This window comes from Amblyomma mixtum, chromosome 7 (assembly GCF_055824585.1).
Source record: "Amblyomma mixtum isolate Tamu chromosome 7, ASM5582458v1, whole genome shotgun sequence".
NCBI lineage: Eukaryota > Metazoa > Arthropoda > Arachnida > Ixodida > Ixodidae > Amblyomma > Amblyomma mixtum.
The window spans coordinates 29,923,627-29,930,676 of record NC_143018.1 but is presented as its reverse complement, the minus strand read 5'-3'; the positions used below and the strand labels follow the sequence as shown (position 1 = coordinate 29,930,676).

The 7,050-nt window shown below is 48.7% G+C and overlaps 1 protein-coding gene across 1 annotated transcript in view; it reads left to right on the top strand.

The window, feature by feature from the left end:
- The first annotated feature begins 3,276 nt into the window (after positions 1–3,276).
- Positions 3,277–7,050, top strand: part of LOC149335513 (calcium-activated chloride channel regulator 1-like) — a 63,474-nt gene continuing 59,700 nt past the window's right edge. The window contains exon 1 of the mRNA XM_089553949.1: positions 3,277–3,400. The gene's annotated coding sequence lies outside the window, so the exon portion shown is untranslated. The remainder of the gene's footprint in view (positions 3,401–7,050) is intronic.

Genomic DNA, 7,050 nt, shown 5'->3' with positions numbered 1-7,050 from the left:
AGCGATTCAGGCAATGTGACACGCCGTAGTGAAGGGCTCTGGAAATGTCGACCAACTAGGGTTCATTAGTGTGCACTGGCATCGCACTGTACACGTGCCACTAGAATTTCGCCTCCATCGAAATTCAATCGCCACGGCCGGCATCGAACCCGAATCATTTGGGTGAGCACCCCGAGCACCATAACGACTGAGCCACCGCGGCGAAGCTATTGGTTTCTTTCAGCCTGTCGTTGAAAGCGCTGGTGTTGCTCGGTTTTGCCGGAAGCCGGTCGTAGGCCTCAATGTCGCCCTCACTAACGTCTCCGACATTAATTTCTCTAGTCACTTCGTTCACTTTGGCTAGGAAATTCTCTGGCTAACTTTCAGAAACACCATGAACTTTTATCATCTTTTTTCCTACTTTTGAATTCCAGCTCCTCCAAATCAAGGTTCGGCTGAGCGGGTTGTTCTTCGCAGCGCGTATTTTCTACCCGTGCCGTTCTTTTCCGCAGGTGCATGATTTCTTTGGCTTGATTATCCACACGTTTCATGATTTCAGCAAAGTTCTCAGGCTTTGTCTGAACGAACTGCTCAACTTATTGACTCTTTCTTTCAGTGGCATTAAACTCTTGACTTTTGATTGAGCTCAAAAAAAGCAGAGGCGATAACAGAACCAGGAGGCTCGGCCGTGGGGGGCATATTTCTGCAGCGAAATGATTCTGTTTTGCGCGTTGGATAGTGGAATGCTGTGCGAGAACGAGAACTCAATGGTTTGCCCTACTCACGAATTGCTGAACAGCCTTCTTCATTATGTGGGTAGCCACATTCTTTACATAGGATTAGGCCCTGAAGAGTGTCAATGGGTCTGTTGCAGGCAACGAAAACTTATTCATACGTACACATGTCATACATTTCGTTTGGATTTCATGCACAAACCACTTTACGACAGGTTTGGCCGCAGCAGTGGCGATACACGGGAACTAAAAAAACAAAAAAGAATGCACCAACCCGGAAAAAGAGCCAAAGAACGTTCAAGCCTTGTAAGAGTGCGTCCATCGCTCGCCACTGCCACCGAAAAACACGATATTTTTAATAGAGCAACTTCTATGCGGGCCTATAAACTCGAACGAAAACGTAGTGCAATAATGCATTTCTGTGCTAGCGGTGCTCTTGCAGGAGTCTTTGATAGCGGTATTAGATACGTTTAGCGTAGTGTTTATCGAAGTCGCATGCCTCGACCACGCAACGGCATTGCGCATGCGCAGATCGTCCCAAGAGCGCAGGTGCGCATTGTGCTGGCCTGCACCTGTAGCTTGTCAGAGCCATCTGCGTGAGCACGTTACCACCGGGGGTAGCGGTGCGGGGTAGAAGTGATACCACACGCAATGCTGACGTTTTTTTTTACGATAACATGTTGTATATAGGACTCCGGTCCGCCAGCCTGATTTACACTCCTTATATTTACAACACTTTTCTGAGCGCAGCTCTAAAGCGCTCTTTCTTAGATGACGCCGTGGGAGGTGTAACCGAGCTCAGGGGGAGCGAGGGGAGATCTAGCGCGCTTCCCTCTCGACCAGCCATAGAACAGTAACACTTCTTCTTGGCGAGTTGGTGCATACTTGATTTGAAAAAAATAGCGCCAGAGCATGCAAACCATAGATCAAATCAGCCGTAGAGGTTCTTCCTAATACTTAGAGCGAAAGCTGGCGCCCCTCTATGGGAGTCTGCATGGAGATCCCTCAAGTCCACTTCAGCTACTATGGGCGCTGAAAGCTTCAAGAGCCGTTGAGTCCGACTGCTGAACCACATATTCCAGCCAGAAAGTAATGCAAAAATAAACGCTGTTCGATAATCAAGGGTGCCCTAACACTCAATATACTTTCTTTAAATTGCAGCAAACGAGCAGTAAAGCATGTAAATGCAAAGTCTTCCAGAATAAGAAATGGCTAGCTCTCCTATTGGCTAAATATTGAACACTACAAAAACGAATATTTCGTGCTTAACAAGCGCACTTAAAAAACAAATATGCTTAAAAAACTTAGTTGGTTAAACACTTTAAGATGTTTTTAAATGGCGTTTCGAATCAGAGAAACCTTTTATTGACGTTCTGTGCTGTTGCGTTTTCGCTACAATGGCGTTTCCAGACGACGTTCGCGCGAAAGTCGTCTGCATGCGGAGCGCGCCATTTGTACGACTCTTCTCGCTCTTCTCTGACACGGAGAACTGCGTTTTAAAGCAACGTAGTAGTGCCACTCCGTGTTCCCGAAAAAATCTTTCTCGCACCAAGTAGCTCACCGGCCCATGATGGTTTTAGCGCCCATGGTGGCTCAAGTGCAGGGCAGCCAGCTTTCCCACTAGGTGATAGTAAGACACTATGAGACCAGCGATGCCGAGCGAAGGAAACTGCCGCCGCTCGCTCACAGATACCGCCAAAGTGGTGCGCACCCCGCATGCGCATCCGTCGTCCATGGCTACTACACGTGTGGAGATAGGGCGGTTGAGGGAGATGTTGGGGGGGTGTCTACGGCGGTGCGTAGAGGAGTGGCTTTAGCGGTGTGCGCACCCACGCGCTGCCACGTGGCCGTGGCACCGCACTCGTCTGCGTTGACCGGCGCTGCTGGGAAATGTGCTGCACGCGAACGACTGTCCGCGTCAGCCACCACTCACAGCTTTGTGTTATAGTTTATGGTTCATGGGGCTTAAAGTTCGAAAGTGACTGAGGCTATGTGGGACGCCGTAATGACGAGCTCGAGAAATTTAGACCAGCTGAGGTACTTTATCGTGCACTGACATGTAAACCGTCTGCTTATGAATCTGTCATTGTTGGAGCAGGATGAACACATCTCCATATACATAAGTGATCGGGAAGTCACCTTCATTGCATTCAAAGACTGTTAGAGGAGTAGTACATGAAAGTAGTGTGTGTGTGTGTGTGCAAAATAACGAGAAATTCTTTACCTTAATACATCGGAAACCAAAACACCTAGAGAGCTGAAACTCAAATTTAGCAGTCAGGACTATCGTGAGCGTGCGTATATTTTTTTTTCTGAGCTTTCAAACTGCGCTGCTGGCCTGAATTCTTGTCCCCGTTCACCTTATGCACCTTTGCCGGCTGTGAACCACGCAGATGAATACAACGAATCCGAGTTCCGGAGCGAGTGGCCGATGGAGTGGTTCACGATTGTCGACAGCCCCGCCCAAACCGAAGACACCACCGGCCCACCCGGTGAGACATTGGGCGATTTCCAGAGGGTGGTGTCCGGAGGTTCCTTCACTGTGACGACAGATATTGTGGAAGCGCAAGTGCCTCCAGCATACACCAGTGACCTCGCCGTGAGAGACACGCGGCCGGGAAAGGACAACACTCTCCTGGCGCTGGTAACTTGGACGTGGCCAGGAGCTCACCTGACGTTTGGAAAGGGTAAGCACTTTAAGAAGCCACGTGTACTGTGGAGCTCACAGGCGCTTAATCTACTTATTAGGTGCAGTATTCCTGAATGAAAAACTGGGCAAGTTTGAATCGAATCTTGGGACAGTCTCATCGAAGACGTGACGATGGCTAATGAGGGAGGGAGGGGAGCATTTTAAAGGTTTTTTTTTTCTACTCTCATTACACTGTTCGCGCTATGTACCCCAGCGTTCATGAATACTCTATAAAAAATGAGGTTTGTTTTCAGGCATGCTGCATTATGTTGATGTTTGGTATCCACCGCATAAAACCTTCTCTACATACAAGTGTATTCTTTCAGAGAAATACAACGCCGCATTTTACTTCATGAGGCTAACGTACACACACCGCTTTTTGCACTGAATTCCTATCCACTATCGCCGCAATACTATTATCCTGTAGTGCTATGGAAAACTAGGAATATTTGAAGGAGCCATTAGAACGGTTGGTTGTCCTTCGGGCACCTCAGAGAACCGTCTCATATCCCCTTTCAAACTTTGAATCAAATATCACAGTGAATCCGAAATTTCGCTTGTAGTTTCCAAAAAAAAAAGGATAGTTCCCATTGCGTTAACCAACAGCCTAACCAAAGATGCGCGTATGTCTGCAGTGACGGGATGCCGGAAATGGCTCGTGATGTGCAGCGCCTTGCGTTTTCGGCAGCATAACGAAGATAGCAACTGGCCCCAATAGCTGCACAGCATTACTGCGGGTGTTTATTATTATTTGTGCCTAATTTCGCAGACAGGTTTAACACGAATCCTGTCGTCAGTAAAAAACGGAACGAATATCACCGGATAACGAAAATTTGCCCGGGAATTTTACATTTTTTTATATACAAGTTGCAAAGTCAATAAATTGAATTGAACTCTTCGACAATGACATACAGGCGATGGGAAACCGATAGCACAGCAGAGAGTTATACCTTAGCAACTATTTTCACTCCATCACAACGGATGCATCTCTGAAAAAGGTGCTAGCCTAAGCGCGCCCGGAATTGAGGATCATTTCCTGGTTTTGAGATGGAGTTGTTTCAACATGCATCAATTCTAAGCGTGATCGTATCACTTTACAAATGTGACGAAACACATCTCCGGATGTTTGGCACGCCATTAAGCACAGTATCTTTCATCTTCATAAGGATTTAAATGACGTGAGGATAGCTATTTGGGAAAAAGTTAGCTCACGTACTTTTGGCCCACCACGACTACTTCATGTAAGAGGACAAGCAGACGCCCGTGGCAACCTGACCAAGAATGACCCCTTTTAAAGTTCCCTCGTGAACTATATACAGCCAGAACGGTCACATGACTTCTGTGAAATCTAGGTGAGGGAAACGAAAGCATAGCTTTTATATCAGTGATTATCAGTAGCACAGCTTATGATGACGTCACACTGGATGGTGTCCTGTTTCTCCTTCAACGACGTTACTTTTTTGCAGCTTCCGCCGTGGATATTCGAGTCGGAAAAGAGTTCGAAGACGTAAAATTCGACTTCGAAAACCAGGCTGAAATCACAGAAGCCGACGTCGTCGAAGGCAACCTGGATCCGTTGCCATATGGTGACCGGCATTTCGTCACTTTGTCACTTCCTCGCAGCTTTTCCTTCCTTGGGCAAGATGGCGCCTGGATGTGGCACGCTCACCTGGGAGTCCGAGTGGCTAACAGTGATGGGCTGAAGTCCGATGTTTCGAACGTTGTTTCCGTGTTTTACGCCCCTTGGGCTGTTAAACCAACAGTGGCTACCACCGCGAAATCCACAGCGACAAAGGCCACGACGACGCAAAGCACGGCGACAAGGGCCCCGGCCAAAGACGCCACGACAACACAAGCTATGGATGCACCAAAAGGAACCAGTGAGGAGTCGCCTTTCATTGCGTCGCCCTTATTCTGGGTTCCACTTTCCTGCATAGCAGCGCTGATCGTGATTGTCATCGTGGTCGTGGTATCGATAATGCTGAACCGCAAGGAGGAGGAGGAGGAGACAAACCGCATGGAAGGACAGGGGACAAGCTCTACTTCACAAAACTAAGGAAAAATAAAAAACACGGTTCTTCCACCGTGGGAGGGCTCCTGAATGTCCAGGAGCCCTCTGGCCTGCGACTCATGTCTCGCCTGGGTGATCAGTCTGCGCTTGATCACCAGGTCCGCGGCAAGCAGAGCGACTACCAGGAAGAGCGAGATGGGTTCAGGGTGGGCCCGACGGCCGGTGGTTTCGGGCACGCCCACGGATAATGTCCACGTGCAGATCTTTAACGTGCCCTGCCACTGCATAGTACAAGAGCGCTATTTGCGTTTCGCCTTCATTGAAACGCTGCCGCCGCGCTCGGGCTCGAGCCCGGATAATCATACTGCGTAGCCGAGCGCACTATCCACTGGGCAACCGCGGCATGTTAAGTAGTTTGCTGCAGAAAGGGGTCACGAAGAATTAGCATTCGGTTAACTCGCCGTTTTCTTTTTCATGAAGTAATTTTGATTGGACCGGATGTCAAAAAAGGTGAGAAAAATGACACATGCGATATTTACCATTGCGTGTTACGCCCTAGATGGCTCTACACGTGGCAAGCAATGCAAAAATGTCTAAAGCGGCCGCTGTTTGTACCGTTTGTTTCGGTTATCTTATGCGAAATTTTGAGCTGCAGAAAAGTAGCCTCATATATAGAACAAAAACACCTTCATTTGTTTATTTTTATTTGTGATCATTTCTTTTTTTGCTCGCAATGGAGCAGCTATCAGCTAAGCGAAGCCTAGCACAACTGCGCAGAGAAAATGCCTACTTTAAAAGTCCATGACGCACGCGCGTCTCTACTGTTGAAGCCTCTCATTTCTTTGTGACCACCCTATTCTGAAGCTCTCTAATAAGTGCTGACAGCATAATAGTCGGGTGTGCAGTCGTCGTCTCTGCCACGGGGTTCGCGAGAGGGATCGAGCGGCGCTCGGAATGAGATTTCTCGTGTGTGTCTAGGACCGCGCACATTATCGAACGTACCCTCTTGGCCAGGTCCAGACGTGACAGTCAAAGTGTTGCGGAGGGATGGAGTGGTGAGGCACCCTGCGGGCCTCAGAGGGATGTTTCCGCGGAGAAAGTGTTTGCATGCGGTTTGTGAATTGGTGCAGATTGTCGGTGTGTTATGCTGCCTCGTCGACAGGTAGGGCTAGGACGACGCATTCTATTTACCCTGGGTCCCGAGTGCACTGGGCCGAAACGGTAGCGTGTATCGCCAGTGTGAAGAGGCCGAAGCGACGGCTCCAATTCTACTACTGATACGGAGAGAGAAAAAATAATTTATATGGCCCATATGTCCGGGTTCGCCTTCTTTTGGGAGCGGTGATCCGGTGCTGCAAGAGGTTGCGCCAAATAAGAGGCCGTTTTGCCGAGGTGGTCAAACCAGGCCTCCCACATGGGTATGTACCGAGAGCGTGCGCGACGTGTTGGCTCTTGGACAGTTACAGTATGTGTGATTAAGCGTGGTTATGGAGCCACACATTTTACAGTAGGGTGTATGGGGTCCTGTGTAAGGTGAAGTCGCTGGTTAGTGAGGGTTTTTGGGCGGTTCTGGGAGGAACGCCGCAGTCTGTGTACATAACATCCTGCTGATTCCCATATGGCGAGTGAGGTGTTGC